The following is a 22,991-nucleotide window of genomic DNA, read 5'->3' as shown; positions in this document are numbered from 1 at the left end:
GCTTGCGGCAATGAGCAATCTACCCAACGTAAAACAGCCTCTCTAGCTTTTCTGACAGGTCCAATTTCTTGGACAGGGAAAGGAAAAAAAAACCAAAACAATATAACAAATTTGTTTTGGGACATCTTAGTCCCAGCAATCTCCTTGTAGGCTGGTTTCTTTGGGCTGTAGAGTTAAGAGAGAAGGAAGGCAAAGGAATTTGAGAAAAAGTTTTTAATATATCATTAGATAAGATCCTTATCACTTTATACACTTCTGATGAACATATCAAGAAGGAAGAATAAGCTTGAGTAGGCTCATAGAATGTTGGAGTTGGAAGGGGTCCTTAGAGGTTATCTGGTCCAACTTCCTTATTTTTTATAAATAAGGAAATTGAGACCTAGAGAGGGGATGCATATCCTCCAAGTCACACAGGTGGGTGGCAGAGCTCCAATAAAAACCCATCCCTAGGCCTCTTGGTTCCCAGTGCAGTACTTGGTCCTCCCATTTCAGAAAGAAAAGAAGTTTCCTATTCAGGACATCACAGAAGACAAGATAACAGCTGAAATTGAGTGAAAACCTGGGTTAGGTAAAGAGAGGCAATTCTAAAAGATAGCAAGAAGGATTTTTGTAACATTTTAGATAGGAAGAATAATCTCTTTATTTTTCCTGCAACTTATAAAAAAATCTAAACAAAACTTAAATAGCCAACGTGCACAGTATATGCTGGCCACAGACCCAAAGTTCAAGTCCATGTCATTAACAGTTATCCCTTAATCAGAAAGAAGGATGACTTTAGATAAGCTCTCAGGCCTTGGGAGATATCTAGGAATGAGCTGCACTTTGGCCCAAAGGCAAGAAGGCAAGACTAATCATCCCTTTGATAAGATGTAAAGTATAAATACGCTGCAACAGCAACAAACCTCATAATAACCCAGCTATACACTACATGGCTAGAGCAACTCAGTCTTAGTCACACAGCTCTAGGAGAAAGGTTGGTTTCCTTTTGTCACAACTCCACTATAAGGCACCCCTCACTAGAAAAGACCTCTGAAAGGAATGGTCGGGGGGGGGGAGCGGGGTAGGGGGGCAAAACACACCTTGGGGACCCTATCTTATGAATCATAAAAGCATAGCATTTAGGGCTAAAAGGGACCTTAGTGATCACTTAATCCAAACCCTCATGTTAGAAATGAGAAAACTTATGTGCAGAAAAATGATTATCCAGAAAAGCAGCAAAACTGAGATTAGGTTTACAATGAACATAGTGGGGTGTGACCACATATGTGGGAGGGAGAAAGGGAAATCTCATGGTTTTGCTTTGATGTTAGTGAGGTTTATAGGCAGGTCCCTTTTAGCACCAAACTTGGGAAGGAAATTCTACCTTCTCTTCTATTGGCTGCCTACCTAAATTGGAGTCCAGCCTCAACTGGGATGGGGGGTCTAAAGCTGGGCCAGTCAATTTTTAGGATTCTGCTTGTTACTTAGGAGTGAGACAGGATCAAGGTCATGTCAACATGAAAGAAAATATACAACTGTTGAATTAGACTGAAATATAATCCTAGTAGCCTTCTCTCTGCCAGAACATAAGGATACCTGTCTTAGAGTCATCATATGAAAGCAATACTATATCTATCATAAATCTCCTCTACCATAGAATTTAATACTTTTTAGCAAGCTTCATCAATAGACACAAACAATCAAGCGGTAAAAGGTTTGGGTTTTTTTTTTTGTTTATTTTAAAATGGAAATTAAGGTCAGCATTAGCTGGTACAGAATTAGGTTTTGATAGTGTCAGTTTGCAAGCTGTCAGTCAATAAACGTTTATTAAAGGTCTACTATGTGCCAGGCACTGTGCTCCAAGTGCTGGGGATACAAAGAAAGGAAAAAGACAATCCCTGCCCTCAAGAGCTCACAATCTAATGGGAGAGCTATTATGCAAATAACTTAATAAACAATTAACTAGAATTAAAAGGGATCAGGACAGTGAAAGGCTTCTGGTAGAAGGCAGAATTTTAGCCAGAACTTGAATGAGGCCAGGAAGACTAGGAGGGAGAGATGAGGAAGGAGGGCATTTCACAGTCACTGGAAATGCCTGGAGTAGGGAGATGGAGTAAGAGCCAGGAGGCCAGCGTTGCTGGATCAAAGAATGAAAAGGGAGGAGGGGCTATGTAAGACATAAGAGGGGTGGGGAAAGGGATGAGGTGGGGGAGGCAGGCTAGGAAAGGCTTTGAATACCAAATAGAGAATTTTATATTTGATCTTTTGGGTGATGAGGAGTCACTGCCTGGAGTATTTGTTAACAGGTTCCTGCTGACTCTTACACCACTCCAGCTATTTGTCATAAAATTTAAATCTATGAAGGAAGATCTTGACCATGGTCGTAGTTGCACAGGGCAGGAACACCTGTGCAACTGCAACCCAGAATCACAGTTCAGGCCACATTGCCATCCCTTCAAATCACCTGCCCCCCTCTCCCAGGCCTTCACCCATTCATCGCGTTATTCAGTCTGGAGACAACATCACCAACACACATTCTGTAGAAGCACATCAGAGCTAAAAGAAATCTTAGAACACACAATGTCAAAGCTATCTTACAGATCAATTCAATTCACCCCCTATTTTATAGATGAGGAACTGAGACACAGAGTCACATAGAGACTTAGTGGCTGGGCCAAGACCAGAAGCTGGGCTACAAACCTGCTTCTCCTCAGCACTTTCCACTACTTATTGATAGCAAGTTCTTACTGAAATTATATTGACCAGGAAAGTCTTATCAAGTGCTGGGCTTTAGGATACTACTGCTTTCAAATTCCATTCCCTACCCATTCAATCCCTATTAGACTGTAACCTCCCTGAGGCCAGGAATGGTGTGTTATTTTCCATCTCTGTATCTCCAATACTTAGCAGTGGCCTACAGACAGTAGGTACTATAACAATATTATTGGAATCGAATCGTATTTACATAGTGTTGTTTATAAAAACCGATAAGGTATTTCCATCTAACTATTTCTGGATCTTTACTTGCATCCTTCATATATAAATTGCATAATCAGGTTTACTTCTTATTTGGTTTACAAATTCAGAATTACAGGTTACTTCAAAAGTCTCCTGAAACTTAAAAAAGCAAAACAAAGTATCTTAAGGGTAGGCTATTACTTACACATGACATTGATATCACAAATGGTCAGCAATACATCTATACAAAAGAAATCCATTGGTAAACAAAGCATAAATTGCTTGCTACTTAAGTGTCCTTCCCTACCTACAAAGGATTGAACAAGTTCTAAAACTCTTCTCTGTGTGAGGGACACAATAGTATGTGACTACTTCTTTAAAAGATGCAATGAAGGTGGCACAGTGGATAGAGAGGCAGGCCTGAAGTCAGGAAGAGAGATCAAATCCGGCCTCAGACACTAACTAGCTGTATGACCCTGGGCAAGTCACTTAACCCTGTTTGCCTCAATTTCTTCATCTGTAAAATGAGCTGGAGAAGGAAATGGCAAACCACTACAGTATCTTTGCCAAGAAAACTCCAAATGGAGTCATGAAGTTAGATGCGACTGAACAATAACATTTCTTGAAAAACAAAATAAAACAACCACACAACCACACAAATATAAAGAACAATAAAATCACATGTTCAGAATTTTCCATGAGGTTCCAGTTATTTCATTTTTTTGTTTGTTTGTTTTGTTTTGGTGAGGCAATCAGGGTTAAGTGAGTTGCCCAGAGTCACATCGCTAGTAAGTGTCAAGTGTCTGAGGTCAGATTTGAACTCAGTTCCTCCTGACTCCAAGGCTGGAGCTCTATCCACTGTGCCTCCTAGCTGCCCCTCAGTTACTTCATTCTGGCCCTTTAAGCCTGAAACCATCAGTTCACCCTGACATGTATCACTGCCTTGTGTTGAAAAAGGCAGGTAAAGTCATGAATTGACCTCTCCAATGTGGCTTGGAGCAGCAGGCTTTCTGACTTAACACTATTCTCTACCAATGGTTTGACTTCAAGGCTAGAAAAAGAAAAAGGATGTATATGCATAAAAATATTTACAGCAGCTCTTTTTGTGGTTGCAAAGAACTGGAAATTGAGGGAATGCCCATCAACTGGGGAATGGATGAACAAGTTATGGTATATGAATGTAAAGAAATACTACTGTGCTGTAAGAAACGATGAAGGGGATGGTTTCAGGAAAACCTGGTAAGACTTATATGAACTGATGCAGAGTGAAGTGAGCAGAACCAGGGCATTAATCTACAAAGTAATAGCAATATTATAAAGCTAATCAACTCTGATCAATACAATGATCTACCACAACTCCAAAGGACTCATGATGCTAAATGCTATCCTCCTCCAGATAAAGAAGTGATGGATTCAAAGTGCATAATGAAGCATATCTTCCCCTTTCCTTTATTTTTCTTGCTTTCCCCTCCCCACCGTCACTCCATAACATGGCTAATGTGGAAATATTTTGCATGATTTCATATGTATAATGAGTATAGTATTTCTTGCCTTTTCAATAGGTAGGAAGATAAAGAATTTGGAACTGAAAATAAAAATAAAATTAAAAGCCCTTAATGATCCAGCCCATCTTTCTAGACTCATTTCACATGATTCTGCCCTCACACACTCTATGTTCTAGCCAAGTTGTACTACTTGCTGTTCTTCTTACATGACATCTCATTTCCTCCAGGCTTTTGCACAGGCTATCCCCCATACCAGGAATATTCTCTCCTTGTGAGAGGACTTGGAAATACCTGTTTGATCGTAGATAAATCCCTTAACCTTTCTGGGTCTTAATTTCCTCATCTGTAAAATGCTGTGTGGATTGGAACAGATGACTTTAAATTCTCTTCTTGCTCCAAATCTATAATCCTGTGATGTACATATGGAAAACACCTTGTTGGAAGACAGCCTTAACTGCAGCATGTTGCTACTAAATCAAATGCTTTTTTTGAAAAATAACCAGCAAACAAAAAGCACAATGGGCTCTTTTTTTCTCTCCATCTTCTAGTCAATTCTGTGATGATAAAGATGAGGTCTAATGCAGACCATCACTTGTGAAAGCCTGCCTGTTCTTTACTAACAGCCTCACTAAAGATGAAGGTGTCAATTATTCTCACAAAAAAATTACATAAGTGAGAAAGTAGGTATGTAGGTCAGTTTTTGTTGTAATAAAGGGTGTCATCAAAGAAATATGTAATTGGAAAAGAAGCTGGGCTAGTCATGTGGTGAGAGCCACATGGATAAATGAAGGTTTATCTATGTGCTCTACAAGTATATTTTTACCAGGAAAAAGGGAGAACCACTCTCTACTCCCCAAGCATATAGAGTGGACCAACCTATGACAAACATATGAACAAGACTCACTCAAGATGGGAAGTCATGAGTTGTGATGTGCATCTACCTTTATAAATGTGTAAATCCATCTCAATTTTGAGTACAATGTGCAAAATGTGCAGAGTGCCTTACATACCAGGTAAAGGAGTTAGTATTCTATATTGAGGACAATAGGAAACCTAAAAGGCTTTGGAGCACAATAGTATCATGGTCAAGCATATGCCCTAGGAAGACTATTCTGGCAACTGGAGGGAGTGTGGATTCCCTATGGAAACAAGGAAACTGTTACGAGCTACTAAGATTATGCATATTTGTTGCAAGAGTTTTTTCCCCCCCAATGGGAGGAAGATGGGAGGACAGAAAATAAATTTTTGTTCATTGAAAACAATTTTTTTAATGCAAGTAGCAGAGTCAGGATTTGAACTCACTTCAAATCTATCACTCTTTCCATTGGCCATAAGGAGACAGATGCTAGAGGATGTTATAGATATTGAGTCAACAAATTGGCAACTGATTCAATGTGGGAGTTGAGGGACAGGAAAGAATCAAGAATAACTACCAAGTTATGACCTTGGTGACTAGGAAGTCTGGAGAAAAGATAGCCACAGTGAGAAAGATAAGACATTTCACTTTGGACACAGTGAATTTGAGATGCCCCTATATAGATAGGACCATTGGGAAGAGATGTCCAGCCGGAATTAGTGGTGTAGGAATGGAGTTCAATGGAAAGGCTACGGTTGGATCTGATTATGGTATTGATTTGATATTTAGATTGAGAATTGTCTGCACAGAGATGATACCTGAACAAATGAGAGTGGATGAGATCATAAAGGAGACAGAATGTTGATGCGGTGGAAGATGGATGATGAACCAGTAAAGGATACTGAGATGAATTCATAGTGAAGTGAACCAAGAGACCTAAGACTCAAACAAATTCCAACTTAAGATGAGGCATACAGTTTTCACAGGAGAAATACAGCAAGAAGTTTTTTGAGCAGTCCTGGTAAAATTCTGACTAAAGCAGGCATATGCTTTCAAGTAGGTAAACTGCTCAGCTATTATTCAGGTGACCTGAACTACCTTCATGAATAGCAAGCTGTGATAGGTGAGGAGACACTGTGCTTTGCTAAGAAGTGAAAAAAGAATGTGTTGCAGCTACCAAGGATGCTTGTACTTGTAATGCTGGGACTTGTGATGTTAGTGACAGAATAGGAACCTTACAAAAGAAGTATATGGCGTGATTACTACATAGTGGAGGAGATTTGCTTTCAGAAGAAGCTCTAATTGTTTTTAACTTAAGAAAAGAACAAATTCAAACTATATGGCTAATAACGGCCAGAAACCACTCTGTCACTCTCAAGTGAGCTAGAGTCTACATAAACATAACCGGTTAAAATCAAACAAGTTGTATGGGCCTATCCCATATTAATGGGGGGTTGGGGGGGAGGGAGGGAGGAGTCCCACTTGGCTGTACAAACAATAGGAGGAGTTCCTGGAGGACTTGAGTCTAAAGTGAATTACTGGCCTTTTCCTAATATAATTCAAAAAGTCAAACACCCTGTAGCGGAGATTGGCCTTAGTTCAACTGTATCCAACAAGCATTTATTTAGTAAATACAGCAAGCAACGCATCATTCAAACAAGATACAAAGTTGAAAGAATACCTGTTCTCGTCCTTATGGACAAGATCCTAAAAGGGAAATATGACACACAAACATACGTAAGGTAACAATCTGTCAAGGACTTGGGGATTTCATCTTCAGGGTCTATAACTTATTTTGGTTGGCTAAGATTTGGAAAGGTTAAGTGACTTGCCCACAGTTACACAACTGGCAAGACAGGTGAGACACATGAGAACTAAAAATAAGTGGAATTTCATAGGGCTTAGAGCAAAAAGGGACCTCAGAGAGCATCTGGCCACAGTAGCACAGCCTGAAATTTAGAAAGGACTTCAAGGTTGACTTTTACCAGATGAGAAGTTAAGTGATTCACTCAAGATCACACAGGGAAGTAGGGGAAGAAAATGAGATTTTTTTTTTGACATACCAAATACAGGAATTTTTTCTTCTTTTTGCTTGATTACGTTTGTTATAAGATTTTTCCCCCCAATGGGAAGGAAGTGGGAAAGAAAAGATTTCTGTTCATTAAAAAAAAAAAAGTTTAAAAAAGGAAACATCAGAGGCAGGATTTGAATCCAGGTCCTCTGACTCCAAATCCATTATTTTTTCCATGGTGTTACCTTGCAATAAGGAAACTGATGTGTGGAGAACAGAAGTAACTTACTCAAGGTCATACAGGTTTTAAGTTATAGACTCAAGATCTGAATGTAGGGGCTTTGATTCAGTCTCTATATCTGGGACTCTCCTAAATTTATCATGCTATTCCCTTGAGGTGGAAAAGAACCTTACTGATTGAAGGAAGGGGCAGCAGGCAGTCTTCCTGGACAAGGTAGCATGTAAGTCAAGCTTTTAAAGATGTCAAGGCAGGGACTCAGGACATCCTAGGAATAGAGGGGGAAAGCAGAGAGCATGTTGTGGGAGGGTATACAGAAAAGTTATGTATGAAATTAGCTTGGAAAGGAAGAGTGGCACCAGAATGTAGAGAGCTTCGAATGCCAGGCAAAGGTGGAGAAGATGAGAGTCCCCTATTGTAAATGGTCTTCTGACTGAATGAAAGCCTCGGAGATGACAATGAAAGGTTTGTTTCTGTTATCTTATCCTGGGAGATGGGTATCCCAGGTATTATGATCCCCATTTCAAAGATGAGGGAAATGAAATGTCAAGGGCCAGGGGCAGGGCTCATGAAGACCCAGTTTCTGAGCCTAAGTTCAGCATTTTATGGCACGCTATGGCTTTTCAGTAGATGAGTTGGCCTGGAGGGCACACTGGTATTCCTGAAATAGGAAAAGAACCAATATATCTTCAATGTATTGGGGAGACTGTCTTTGAAAGATGAGTACATACGGAGGTCAGAACACACACAAAGTAGTATATTGATAGCCCATGTCTTGCAGCCTCAAATTCTGCTTGAACTCACAGCCTCCTCTAGATGTACTTTCTCCTTCTGGTTATCAACTTGAATTTATTAGGCCTGTGATGCAGGGATAATAATGCCTGCAGTACCTACTTACAGGGCTATTTGGATGGAGGCTTTAATGAGTTAAAGCACTTGGTAAACCTTAAGGCCTGATGGAAATGTCAGCTACTTCTTCAGAGGTCACCATTAACCTTGGAGAAGACAGGCTTCATTAGAATGGGGGGTGTGGAAGTCAGAGCAGAAGGGGCTGAAGAGTGACGGGCTGATGAGGAAGTAGAGGCATGGCATGGACAGACACATCTAATTCCAGAGATTTAACAGTGAAGGTAAGGAAAGGGATTGCCAAGGGTGGGCTGGTGCCAGCTCAGCCAGGCTTGAGAGAGATTGTCAAATTCTCAATGTGAGTATTTATTCCTCAGAAAATTGGCAAACGCTACAAATCAGAGCTTGAGTCATTGTTTTGTTGATTGTCTAGACTTAAGAAAGTGATGAAGAAAATGTTAATAATGTAGATTAAACATAAAAGTGTGCCATGTTTTTGGATGACCCATTGTTACACATTTACCAGCACACTTCTGGATGGGACAGTAATGGGACAGGGGAGAACAGTTAAGGGAATGTTTTTTAGGGATTGAGGGAATTTCATTGTGTGACAGGAAGAAGCCAGTAAAAGAGAGAAGTCTTTTTTTTTAATATTTTAAAAAATTAATTAATTTATTTTTAGTTTTCAACAATCACTTCCATAAGCTTTTGAGTTTTAAATTTTCTCCCCCTCCCTCCCTCCTTCCCCAAGATGGCGTGCAATCTGATATAGGTAGGTTCCACATATACATTCCTGTTAAACATATTTTCACATTAGTCATGTTGTAAAGAAGAATCAGAAACAAAAGGAGGAACCACAAGAAATAAGAAACAAAACAAAACCAGAAGAAAAAAAAGAGCAAACAGTATGCTTCGATCTGCATTCAGACTCCATAGTTCTTTCTCTGGATGTGGATAGCATTTGCCATCAAGAGACTTTTGAAGATGTCTCAGATCCTTGCATTGCTGAGAAGAGCTAAGTCTATCAAAGTCAGTCATCCAACAATGTGGCTACTACTGTGTATACCATTCTCCTGGTTCTGCTCACTTCATTCAGCATCAGTCCATACAAGTCTTTCCAGGTTTTTCTTAAGTCTGCTTGCTCATCATTTCTTATAGCACAATAGTATTCCATTACATTCATATACCACAACTTGTTTGGCCATTCCCCAATTGATGGGCATTCCCTCAATTCCCAATTTTTTGCCACCACAGAAAGAGCTGCTATAAATATTTCTGTACATGTGGATCCTTTTCAAAAGGGACAAATCTTGATGGCACCTTTATTTACCCTTTAGCAGCTCTCACTTTCAACGTATATTGGATTTACATGACTTCTTGGAGGCTAAACAATTAGGTAATCAAGGAAGATGGCACAATCCAGTAGGATATAAACCCTGCGAGGGGAGGACTGCTTTAATTTTGTCCTTCTATCCCAAGCATTTTATAGCATCTGCACTATTTTTTTTTTTTTTTTTGGACTGGACCTATGATTTCACTGGCAAGGGAAATTCCCTGGGAAGAAATTTCCTCTAATGCAAGTCAGCAGCTGCTCTGCAACTTAGAGTCAGCTGGTCAGTCAGTAACTATTTATGTTAAGTACCTACTATGTAGGTACTTACAGCACTGTGCTAAGTGCTGGGGATACAAAGAAAGGCGAAAGACAGTCCCTGTCCTTGAGAAGTTTATAATCTTTGAGGTTTGGGGGGTGTAGAAGTGTGGGAAAGGGGAGTAAGAGAGACACTAAGAGGTTAAGCGGTCTGTGCTGGGTCACATGGCTAGGATGGAAGACTGACGTACCTTGCCTTTCACATGAGAGGCTCATAATAAATGCTTGTAGTCAAACTGAATGGCTTGAGGCTTGTCCCACTGCTTCCTTAGGGGCGCCTGTCCGGAGGTGATGAATGCTCTGGCTACAGACACAGCTTTAGAACCTCAAAGCCTGCTCTGGGTAGAGCTCTGGTTTTCTGGCTACTCTATTAATACATTATGTGCCATTTTAGCAGACCCCATGTAAAATGTCAAGGCAACGTGAATGAATGCTGGGGAAGGGAGTCAAGGAGAAAGAGATTAATTAGTTTTTGGCTACTTTCCCAAAGTGAAACCTCCCTCTCCTGGTGGGTTTCTTATCCTCCTCTATTACTTCTGCCTGGATATTTCTCTTCCAGCATGGTATGATTTAAAAGACAAACTAACACTTCAAATTCCTTCTCTGTGGACTCGCTAGGTCCTTCAGATTACTGGCTGTTTTCGTTCAAGTTGAAAAATGCTGATCTCGTGGCTGTTCAGTCCATCCTTCTTCTAAAAGAAAGGATCCTCGCGAGGCTGCATTTGGACAGCTTCCAGGTGTTGGATCATAGTTCTATTGAGGACTACAGGGCTGCCTCCCCCAAGTCGGCACGTGTCTAGTTCAGACTTCACAGGAAAAGGCAGAAAGCTCTCAACTACAACGCAAGAGAACTGTCTTCTTGGCCTTGCCCTGGTTTCAAGGGCAGCATTTTATAATACACCCCTTCTGATAGCCATTCTCTCTAGAAGAGAATATGGGGCTTGTCTAATTTGTTTGATGAGGATAGAGGGAGTGATTTATTTAGGCTAGTTAGGCTAGTTAGATTAGCACTTTCACCTAGAGGGAAAAAGGGGAAGACATGCAGAGAGAAACATCTGGATTCTTAACCTTTTTTTGTGTCATGAATCCTTTTGGCAATCAGGTGAAGCTTTATGGACCCCTTCTCTCAGTACACTGTTTTTAAATGAATTAGAATAAAATATATAGGGTTATGAAGGAAACCAGTTGTGCTGAAATATATAAAATATTTTTTAAAATCTGCCTCAGGTTAAGAACCCCTAATCTAAAATGACTAATGAATATATTCATGATATCAGGCTCTGACTCCAAAGGAAATATGCCAACCCCTGGGTTTGGGCTTATCTGACCCACTCTGGATAGGAGTACGGGAAAGCAGCTGGAGTTGGCTCACAGTGGATTGAAGCATAGAGCTCCCTCTACGGCAGTACAAAGCCCCAATCCACAGGGCCATGCAGATCCACTGGACTGCCCAGACTCAATTCAAGGCCTTTTCCTATAAATGAATGTTCTGTGAGTGGTTTATTTATTACCAACAAAGCTTGTAGTAAGGTCAATTTAGGGTAAGGCTTTCTGTAACGTGCCTTGAAACCTCTGAACCTTTCACAGGCTGGCAGCAAACTGTAATGTTGAGAGCAGTGGACTTGAAGTCAGAAAACTCGGTCTTGGCTCTAATACTTACTAGCCCATGGGACTGTGGATAAGTGACTTTGCCAATTTCCTCATGTGTAAAACGGGGACAATAATAATATTTGTACTATTCATCTCACTGTGCTTGATGAACTCTAAAGCTTTAAATGGGAACTATTATTACTATAAAGCCAGAATTAACTAAATAAAATAAAACCTTATTGTTATCATTAATAATAAAAATAGCCAACAGCTACCTAGTGCATAAGGTTGGCAAAGCACTTTGTTATTTAATTTTATCCTGGCAACAACCCTGTGAGCTAGATGCTCCTATTATGTCCACTTTACAGATGAGGAACCTGAGGCTCCAAGAGGTTCAATGACTTGCCCAGGGTTGTACACATAGCCAGTGTTTGAGAAAGGACTCAAACCCAGGTCTCCTTAATTCTAAGTCCAATGTTGTACTGATTGATCAAGGCTCTGACACAAATGTCAGCTATTTATAGGGAGGTCACTGTTAACCTTCAAGAGAATGGTTTCTTTAGCAGTCGGTGTGGAAGCCAGATTTGGAAAAGGTTGAAAAGGAAGTGGATGATGAGGAAGTGGTGGTGAGATGAAGAAGCCATTCCACGAATGCTTAAATTTGAAGGGATTAATAGCACAAGGGACACAAAGGGACAGAAAAGATTCAAAGGTTTGGTTACAAATAAGAAAAGCTTCCCCATAAATATCACCACCATCATCGCATTTATATAGCACCTACTACGTGCCAGGCTCTGTGCTAAATGCTTTATAAGCATCATCTCATTTGATCTTCACAACAACCCTGAGAGGCAGGTGCTATTTGTTATTATCCCCATTTTACAGATGAGGAAACTGAGGCTGGATTTGAAATCAAGTCCTTCCTGACTCTAGGCCCAGTGGCTTATCCATTGTGTCACCTACCTGCTCCAAGGTGCAAACACTACCTACCTCACAGGAGAATGGGAAGAGATGAATGTTAAATGTACAGTAAAAGGACAGTTAATCAAGTATATGTGAATTCCACCAGGATTTCCCATGACAGCATTTTTTTCCCATAAAGTCAGAGTGAAAGATATAGTCATGTTAGAAGAGTTCACCCACACATGGTGGGGTTCAGGATAGTTAAAGTCCTTGTGACATGAGAATATTAAAAAAAATGTGGTTATTCAGTGCTGAGAATGACTCCTCAAACCTCACCTCAGGAAAACCCCCTCATTAGTCACACTTTGTGTGCAACAGGACATGATGGCAGGTCATTCTGCTATCTGATTACCTCTCTTTTATCCTGTGTGCCAGGCACTGTGGCTATAAAGAAAAGCAAAAAACAGTCCCTATTCTCAAGGAGCTCACAGTCTAATGGAGGAGACAACATGCAGAACACTGTGTACAAACAAGAAATATACAGGATACACGCAGGATTCCACGCCACAATGAGGCATCATACACATATATGTTTGTGTATTACTGAAACACAGATTTTAGTGTTAGAATGGATTTCAGAGTTGCCTAATATATCCTACAATCCTCACAACAGATGACCCACCTAAGCTCTACTGAGTATCTTCAGAGACAGTCCATTCCTTTGCCAGACAGTTTTCATAGTTAAAAAGGTCTTTCTTATATTGAACTGAAACAAATCTCTTTACTATTCTCACTTTGATCCCTGCAGCTATACAAAATGAGTCTGTTCCCTTATGTTCACAGAAACCCTTAAAACTTTGAAAGAAATTTTAACAGGTTTCCTTAAGTTTCCTCTTCCCCTGGTTATACATTCTCACCTCCTTTAATTGTTTCTTCTAAAACATGGTTTCTGGACGTGTCAGCATCCTAGTTAGCCAGAATGCAATGTAATGTTCCAAACAACAATAACCATGGCAAATTATTCTGGTCCCACAAAACTTTATTACCTAAGACTCTTATTTCTTAAAATGCAGTATTAAAAACAAACCCAGGCTTTCTCTTCCACCTTTTTGTACCCTGACCTATGGGCAGGTAAGTCCAAGAGCCCCAGGAATGGCAGTGGCCCCCAGAACATCAGTCTTGCTTCCAGACCAGCCTCTGCAACCATCACCCCAGAGAACAACCTCTCTGGAGATGCCACCTGGCAACTGCCTCTGCAAGTGGGAAAGCCCCTACCTCCTCAGCAGCCACATCTACTGGAGACCCAGAAAAGAAAGTTCCCCACACCCAAGGCCTTGATGCTGTTAAACTGTTCAACATCGAAAAGAGATAGTAATTTATCAGTAGAAATGCCATTCCGGATGCTGCATTACAATTTGCTTGGCAGCTACATCCTAAGGATCATGAGACCTTTTAAGAAATCTGACTTGTAGCTGAAATCATCTAAATGTCTTCTCCATTGGAAGACAAGCTCTTTGAGACCAGGGACTATCTCCACTTTTCTATTTGTACCCCTACTGCTTTGTACATAGTAAGGGCTTGATAAATACCTTTTTCAAAAAATTCATACAAACATTGATGGACCACCAACTGCAGTCAGAGAACTATGCTAGGCACTGATGAAGAGGTATAGACCAGACAGGGACCTTGTCCTTCAGAGTAGCACTCTGCAGTACAAATATCATTTTCATACTGGTAGATCTGCATTCCAAAATCTCACTGATGAAAAACCTGCCTTCAGATGAAAGACAGCAGCAGCAAGCTTAAGTGGAAAAGGCAATGGGACTGAAAGTCAAAGAACTGACTTTGAACCAGTCATTTGGTACTCATTTTTGCCTTATATAGAAGAAAAAAAAAAAGGTGGCTGTCCTGTCTGATCTCCAAGGTCCCTTTCAGTTCTACATCCTAAGGTTTGAGTTTGAGCCCCAGCTACAACAATGACCATCTCTGTGTGACTTTAGGCCAGTCACTCTCCATCTCTGCCTCTATTTCTTCATCTGTAGAGTACAAAGGGCTAGATTTGGAGTCAGAGCACCTTGACTTGAACCCCAATTCTACTTACTACCACAAAATGAACAAAGTCACTTAGCCTCTCTGGGATCCAGTTCTCTCTCACCTGTAAAATGAAGGAGTTGGTCTTGATGTCCTCAAAGGTCCCTTTTGGCTTTATATTCATCACTAGGATGATCTCTAAGGCACCTTCTAGCTCTACAGGTCAAAGTTTTGAATCCCAGGTCTGACATGTACCAGCTGTGACAGTGGGGAAGACATTTAACCTCTTTCTTTAACCCTCCAGTCTGAAAAATGCTATTTATACCACCTCCTTCACAGGGCTGTTGTGTAAGCTATAAAATAAATATGAGTTACTATTATTATGAAGGGCAAATCACACATGATGCTGACAAAAATACTAGATCCATGTTCACATTTGCTGATGACTACACAAATTCCTAATAAAATGCTTGATCAAAAAAAAATTCAATCTGTAGCTTAAATCATAAGGAAAGCTGGTAAATCCATGCCTTGCAAAGCTCACAGGGTCTGACACTTGACACTGGCGGGTTTCTCAGTGATACATTCCATTCCAAATGTTCACTGAAGGAATGCTTTATTAGGTCATGTGTTGGCCACAGAGTGGCAGAATTACTGAATACTTTGATTTTGAGCTCTGTACCTGGCCAATAAGAATTTTAGGCCAAGTGCAAGTTTTCCTTGGTAGAGCTGGCACACGAAACTTGAGGTCTGTCCTAAATTTGAGTCACTAAGCTCCTCACGACCACACCTGTCCCATGTATTCTCAGTAGTTAGTACACAATGTCTCAGGAACTTTGAAGGATGTTCATTCAGAGACCCTTGAATTGAGAAATTCTTGTAGACAATGCTAAACTGAGAGGTCAAAAGGACATATATTTAGAAGCATTAAGAATCTTAGAGGCCACTGAATCCAACTTCCTCATTTTATAAGTCAGAAATGGGAAGTGACCTACCTAGGGTCACACATTTAGTAAGTATCCCGGGAGTGACTTGAACCCAGGTCTTCCTGACTCCAAGACCAGTACTCTATCCACCACTCCACACTGTATCTCATGCTCTAACCTTCTAGGTTTCTTGCCCCATCCTTGAAAAAGGCTACGTACTTACCACTGAGACAGGACACAAAAACATACTGTCTCAATGATCTTTGCAACCACCAGGTAAGATACGTTACAAAGATTATTATCCCCAATTTATAGATAGCTACAATTATAATAATAATATCTAGCATTTATATAGCACCTTAAAGTTTATAACACACTTTCCAAATATTTAATTTTAACCTCATAATAATCCTGGGAGTTAGGTGTTATTAGTCTCATTTTACAGCTGATGAAACTGAAGTAGATAGAGTTTAAACACCTTGCCCAGGGTCACACAACTAGTAAGTACTAGGCTCAAATTTGAACTTAGGTCTTTCTGGCTCCAGGCCCAAGCTCTATCCATTGGCACACCTAGCTGGGGAAATGAAAAAATAAAAAATAAAAAAGGGAACTGAGCTGCAGGCAGCTGTCAGAAAACCTGTCTCCAGGTTCTCCTACAACACCAAGCTCTCTCCCTTATCTGGCCATCCTATAATAGAATAATAAAGGACAGTTGATGTTAACAGAATAGTGCTTTAAGGTGTGCCAAGTGCTTTTATAGCCATTATTTCTTTTGAGCTTCACAAAAATCCTGAGAAGTTGGTACCACAGGAATAATTATCTCCACTTTAGAGAGGAGCAAAGGAAGGTTCAGAAAGGTTAAGTGACTGGCCCACAGTCTCATAGCCAGAGGCCAAATCTGAGCTCAAATTGCTTCTGACTCCAGGTCCAAAGCTCCTTCCAGCACCCCAAAGCTGCCTTTCTAATCAAAGATTTTTTTAAAAAAATAAAAAGTATGCAAATACAGACTTTTTAATGATCCTACCTGTTCTCTCTCTTAATCAGCTGCCTAAGTAAGGGTATCTGAAAATGCTTTTTGGTTCTGGAAAGTACACACATCTGCTGATACTGGCAAGGAGGCTGCCAAAAACAGAATCCCACAGAATCTGAAAACAGGTGCAGGACTTATTTATCTGCCGGGTTATTGGGGTCACGAGAAACTAAAAGGCTAGGCTAAACCAGCAAGGGCAGAAATGTAAAGTGACCCATCTAGTCCTTCCGTACCTTAAAGGTAACACGGTGTTTGTGTGTATGTGTGTGTGTATCTCTTTAAGGGCAGCACTTTGCAGTATCTGCAAATATCATTTTTAACTGGTACACTTGCATTCCAAGATCTCACTGATGAAGATCCTGCCTTCAGATGAAGGACAGCAGCAGCAAGCTTAAGAAAAAAAGACAATGGGATTTGAAGTCACAAGAATTGATGTTGAACCGTAGGCATTTGGTACTTATTTCTGACATATGTCTAAAAAAAAGGAAAAAAAGGTGGCTGTCCTGTCTGATCTTTAAAGTCATACACCCTCACAAATACATACATAAACACACAAAAAAATCACACATAGATGAAGACATATATAGATATATACACATATTTTGCCTTAACAAAATATTTAGATCTAAAAGTGACAAAACTTAAACTCCCTCTGATGGGGATGGGATCTGAACTCCTAAAAGGAAAAGACCATGTCTTTGGGATCCGGACCCCAAAAAAGAAAATCCCTGGACTTTTCCCAAATCTCTGACATTTGCCTGAGGCTGTAATCCCCTCAACTGGCCTTTTAAGGTGGCTATGCCCAATCTCCCAATTCTGTTCTGTTACCTCCGGATTGCCCCTGGACACTTCCCATCCTTAATGCTATCTAGACTCCAGTCTCCCTTGGTCACATGGTCCAGTCCCTGGCATTCGGTGCGCTCCAGTTTACTGGCCACTCTCATCCAGATCCTCCTTAGACCCCTCCTCCAATCACCCCAGATTACTTGGCCACTCCTGGATCACTCCCACAGTCTTTCTGTATATAAGATTCATCTTGTCTCCATGAAGGTACTCAGATTCATAAGATCTAGCCCATTTGTATTGGCGATACAAATGCTCAGATTCTTATAATCTAGCTAATGCTTAGATTCTTTACGAGTCTGGCCAATATGGCTGATCTTTAATAAAACTTGTCTTTGGCTGAAAGATGGCTTGGATCGAATTCACTGGGGCAGGACCCGCGTGTAGTGATTTTGGGGTTCCAGCCCTCTTAAACCTCTAACCCTCAACACTTCCACCCACAGGTTTCAAACCTAACTTCCCAAAAACCAAACTGCAATACAGATCAAGTCTGTCTGAAAATTTCTATAAATTCTCCATTTTCTTCTTTTAAATTCTGGGCAAGGCACCCAATGAAAAGATTCTGAAAGGTAGGGTTTGTTAGTGTTCTGCGTTTGGAGTAAGAAGACCTTGAAGGAAATATCTGCTTGGCCATTTAGGATTATAAATTTAGAGCTGGAAAGGACCTTTGAAGAGCTCTGTAACCCACTTCCTCATTATAATGCAAAAAATGAGACCCAGAGAAATGATCTAGTAGAGTGACTTTGAGGCAAGTCATTTACATCCTCTGTAAAAAGACACAGTTGGACTAGTCCAGGCATTCTTAACTTGGGCTCCATGAATTTGGAATTTTTAATATTTTGATAAGAGTATTTCAATGTAATGAGTTTCTTTTGAAATCCTATCTGTTTTCCTTAATGCACATGAAAACATTACTCTGAGAAGGGTTCTCTGGGCTTCACCAGACTGTCAACAGATACAAAATAGGTTAAGAACCTCTAGACTAGATTCTGTGCTCTGTTAATTCTATGAAGCCGAGGGTCAAGGAAAATGCTAATCATATCTAGGCCCACAGTCCTAATGTCAGTCCACAGTATGCTGTCCCTTAAGATGACATTCTTTCTTTCAAGTACCCTTCAATCACTTTGCTGGGTCCTCAAGCTAAACATAATGGGCCACATTATACCAACTGACAGTCTCCAGTGGAAAAACAACAACAACAAAAACCGCAAACCTGCCCAGAGGAGTACACTCTTGACACTTAAGTCTGATTGTGAGGTATAAATTCCCTTCAAGATGAGGTAGTGAAGCAATGAATAGGGTGCAGAAGTTGAGAGTCAGGAAGTCCTGAGGTCAACTACTGCCTCAGGCATTTACTATCTGTGTGACCCTGAGCAAGTCAACTAGCTTCTGGGAGACTCAGCTTCCTTATCTGTAAAATGCAAGGCCTGGACTCCTTCTAGCTCTAAATCTACAATTCTATGATCCTAAAACCAGAGCAAATCCCACAGGTCCTCAGATACGTACCAGCTCTGTGTGATTCTGGGCAATATAACCTTTCTGGGGCTTAGTAGCCTCACCACAGGAAACATTTAATAAATACTTATTGATTGACTCTAAAATGAAGAGGTTAGATTTACTGTCCTTTAAGGTCCTTGATTTATGATCCTAGGACCACCCTAGGGCAGGCCTTTAGACCAGTAGGACTTAGGAACCAGAAGAAAAATTCAGTAACTCTTTGGGAAATAAGCACATGAGTCTTATAGGATTTTCATCTAAACCACAACTTTCATAACTGTTCCCATCCCTTTAACACATAGCTGTTTTTTAAGAGCATCTCCTGTGAAGCACGGTCATCTGTCACTAAGTGACACCAGATGAGTTTCAAGGCCCCCAAGTCTCATTTCTAGAACAACACAGTTCATATGTCTTTTTTTTTGTTGTTCATAGAATAAACACAAAAGAGAACTGAAAGGGGGTCCTGAGTGCCACGCAAACACCAGAGGGCCAGGCCTGCAGAGATTTTTAGCTGTCGCTCTGTTCTCAACCACACAGAGTGTTACAGTGTCACACAGCATTGCAGCTAGAAGGGACTATCTCTGAGAATCAGTCATTTTACAGATGAGAAAACTAGGACCCAGAAAACAAAAAAAAAAATTTCCCCGAAAGGGTCATAGATCCTAACATGTAAGAGCTGTTAGAGTTCACCTTGTTCAGTCCTCTCATTTCAAAGATGAGCAAACTGAGGCCCCGAAAGGTTAACTGACCTCCACTGGTTGTGACAGGGAATGGATTCTTAGTCCTGGGCTCTTTCCATTACACTTGCAAATCAACCTAGAGATTTCTAAGGCTGCCAACAACACAAACCTTCCAAGGCCTGAATCTATCTCGTTTATACAAAGACTTTCCCCGCCCCCAGAGACAAAACACAACATCAAAAGTTAAAACAACAATTTATCATCATTAATAATAACAACAATAATACCATAAGGGGGAAAGTAGGTGGGGCCATAGGATGTCAAATGATTTTAAAACCCGGTGGAGGGTCCTTCATCATACATACAGGAAGCAGGTCCACCCTAACCTCTATACTTTAGGTGGGGCTGTTTGTAACGGCCTATGTCCCTCTGAGGGACTTGTACATTAGGAGAGTTGCCAGGGTGCAGAGGAAAAAGGTGGAGGCCACACATTTTAGAATCCAAACAACGTTCCTGGACTGCAAAAGGAACCCATTCTTCAGCATCACGTCATTGGCAAGATAGCCAGGATCTGGAAGCAGGAAGCCTGACGGTCCCCCTCCCCGCTAATGGTCCACGATACAATGATGGGGTAGGATTCTTGTCCTATGTAGCAGCTGCAGAAGTACAACTTCCCTGGGCCAAGAGATAGCCCACCCCCTTGCAAGCTGGCAATTGCGGCTCTCTGTGACTCAGAGAATTCATTATTTTTCATGCTGCCCTGTGGGGCTTCTAGAGGAAAGGAAAGGAGCCCTTTTTGGGGGTGGGAGGGTGTTTGTCAGTGAGCATGTCTTCATTTATTTATTTTCTAAGCAACAGGGAATGAGACACCACCTCCAGCTGTTTTAGACCCCACGCAGAAATAGCTCACTGGGAGGAGAAGGAAATGGGTGGGGCTCAGACTCAGCCTGCAAGCTCATCTCTCTCCCCTCCCACCCTGGAAGAAAATTCTGGAATTAGGGATTGAGCTGGGAGGGAGGGGTTACAGGTCAGGTACCACACCAGCCACCTTCTGACTGCAGCTTCACAGCACATAACCCTTGCCCAGGGTTGATATAAGAAGCCCTCTTTGTGTCAATAGGTCCCCAAAGAGGAACACACCCCGATGGTTCTTTGGGATACTTAAAGGAAGGGAAGGAATATACTGGATGGCTCCCGGAGCTTCATGAAGTCACTTGGAGAAAAATGAGGGAGACAGCAGGCTGCCAAGACAGGCCAGGGCTTGTGAAAGACTCTGGAATTCTCCAGCAGAGCTGAGGAATTGGAACAAGACCATGTCTCCAAAGCGACACTCTCGGTCTCCAAGGCTCGAGGGGGAATTAAGAGAAAGCCCTCCTCGCGGTTAAACCTGATGTCAGGGCCAGAGTCCCCCTTTCTGGGAATGAAATGTGTGACGGGGTCACTTACAGCTTGTTTCCTGGCTCACGCTCTCTGCCCCTCCCCCCCATTTCAGTGGTCTAAGCAGAAGGTCCTGTCCCAGAGTCTCTAAGTGAAAAATGGAACAGCCTGGCCTCCCGCAGGCAAAATCGAGAGTCTTGCTTGAGGCCTTAGCTGATATTGATAGCCTCTGCCCTGCCAATGGTTACAGAGCAGGCAAAGTCCAAGTCCCATCAGAAAGTTCACCTTTAGCAACCGAAAAATGCTTCCCTAAGGCCGTATTCTCCAGTCTGCACAACCTCATGGCTCCTAAAAAATCAAAACTGCCAGTGGGCTTCCCCCGCCCCCCACCCCTGGGGAAGGGGGAGAGGAACAGGACATGACAATGACAGGTAGGTAGACTGCTGCATATGGAGGATAACACCTATAGCTCATGGGGTTAAGGTAAGCACAAATGAATAACAAATAGAAAGTGCTTAATAAGCTATAAATGGGTACTACACCCAGGGTAGCAGTGGTTACTGTAAAAGGGGCAGAAGAGATATCATTCGGGAAATACACAATGAGAAAAGGAGGTAGACAAACCTAAAAATATTACACAAATGCAATGTTATTATTATTATTAATTATTCCTATTACCATTTTTACAGCTTTAATTTTACTACGAGGCATTACGGCATAATTAATAGGAAGATGACCTCAGAATCAGGAAGACCTGAGTTTCAGTCCCACCTCTGACATGTACTGGCTGAATGACCCAGGGCAAGCCATTTTTTCTTATCTAGGTTTAAAGACGTGAAAAGTCATCTCTATTCCATGGCAAACATTAGCAGAGAATGCTTTTACTTGCTTCTACAGTCATTTTTTACAGGGCTTAACAGGATCTAGAATCAGAAGAACTTTTCTCAGTGACCCTGGGTGACTCTGTAAGGCTCTAGGCTGAGAAAGAGTTGCAGCAGATCTGCATTCACCTAAAGTCCACCAGAGGCATCACAGGTGTAGACAAACAGAACAAAACAAAGCAAACGTTAGTAATGTTGTTGATTTATGGATTTACTTAAGTACCAGAGTAGAGTCACTGGGAGGGAACTCAGATCATAGGCTCAAAGACTCAGAGGTCCTACAAATCATCTCCTCCAAGTGCCTCATCTGATAGCAGAGAACTGGCCGTGCTCGTCCAGAGTCACACAGGTTGCAGCAGTGGTATTCAAAATCAAGACCTCTGATGACAACAGGAATGTCTTCATCATCTAACCCAACTGCTTCCTTGCTCGGAGAAGTCACTTCGAAAAGCAGATGGCTCGCTCAGTCACACAGTCAAGAGTGGGATCTAAACTGGAACCCGGGTCAACTGACTGAAGGCCTGGAGGAAGAGCGTGTAAGAATACCCACTATATTTGAATATTAATTTTCTTCTCTTAATGTGACAAATTCATATAATAACAAGGAAAACAGTGCATAAAGCCAAAGGAAAATGAACGAATTTGCCATTCCAGAATCACCTTTTCCTATTCATCCAGACATTTTCTCTGAGGCAGGATAACTGTGATCCCTATATATCATCAATAAACATTTACTAGACACCTACTATGTATAGAAAAGCAGAGCACAAGGCTAGGAGTATTAATACTCTGTATGTCTGCCTAGTGATTTAAAGCACATCTTGGTGTCATTTTCTTATGTCAAGACCCAGCAAATGAATCATTTATTACATGTGTTCACAGCTTTGATCACTGGAGAAGCATGCTACCACATGGATTAAAAGAAAAGACCTCAACTCTGTGATCTGCATGTAGAAGATGAATCATACCCTTCTGGAAAATTCCAAAAATAAAGCAGCTCATTCAGGCTACCTCACATCAAAGAAAGGTCGCTTGGCTATGCTACTACTCATGTTTTGACTCAAGGACTGTTGGTCGGAAATTTGACGGGGTCTTTTTGTCAAAGGGTAAAAACTTTGCTGAGTTCTCTGGGCCCTGGTTGGATGCTTGTCAAAGAAGTTGATATCTGAAAGTTTTAACCTGGTGTTATGAA

At 41.2% G+C, this 22,991-nt stretch overlaps 1 protein-coding gene across 2 annotated transcripts in view; it reads right to left on the bottom strand.

Annotated features, from left to right (window-relative positions):
* RAPGEF1 (Rap guanine nucleotide exchange factor 1) overlaps positions 1 to 22,991 on the bottom strand; it is a 164,137-nt gene that overhangs the window by 104,227 nt on the left and 36,919 nt on the right. The window lies entirely within an intron of this gene.

This window comes from Vombatus ursinus, unplaced genomic scaffold (assembly GCF_900497805.2).
Source record: "Vombatus ursinus unplaced genomic scaffold, bare-nosed wombat genome assembly UNPS02014793.1, whole genome shotgun sequence".
Lineage (NCBI taxonomy): Eukaryota > Metazoa > Chordata > Mammalia > Diprotodontia > Vombatidae > Vombatus > Vombatus ursinus.
The sequence above is the reverse complement of the archived record's forward strand: the minus strand, read 5'-3'. Positions and strand labels throughout refer to the sequence as shown.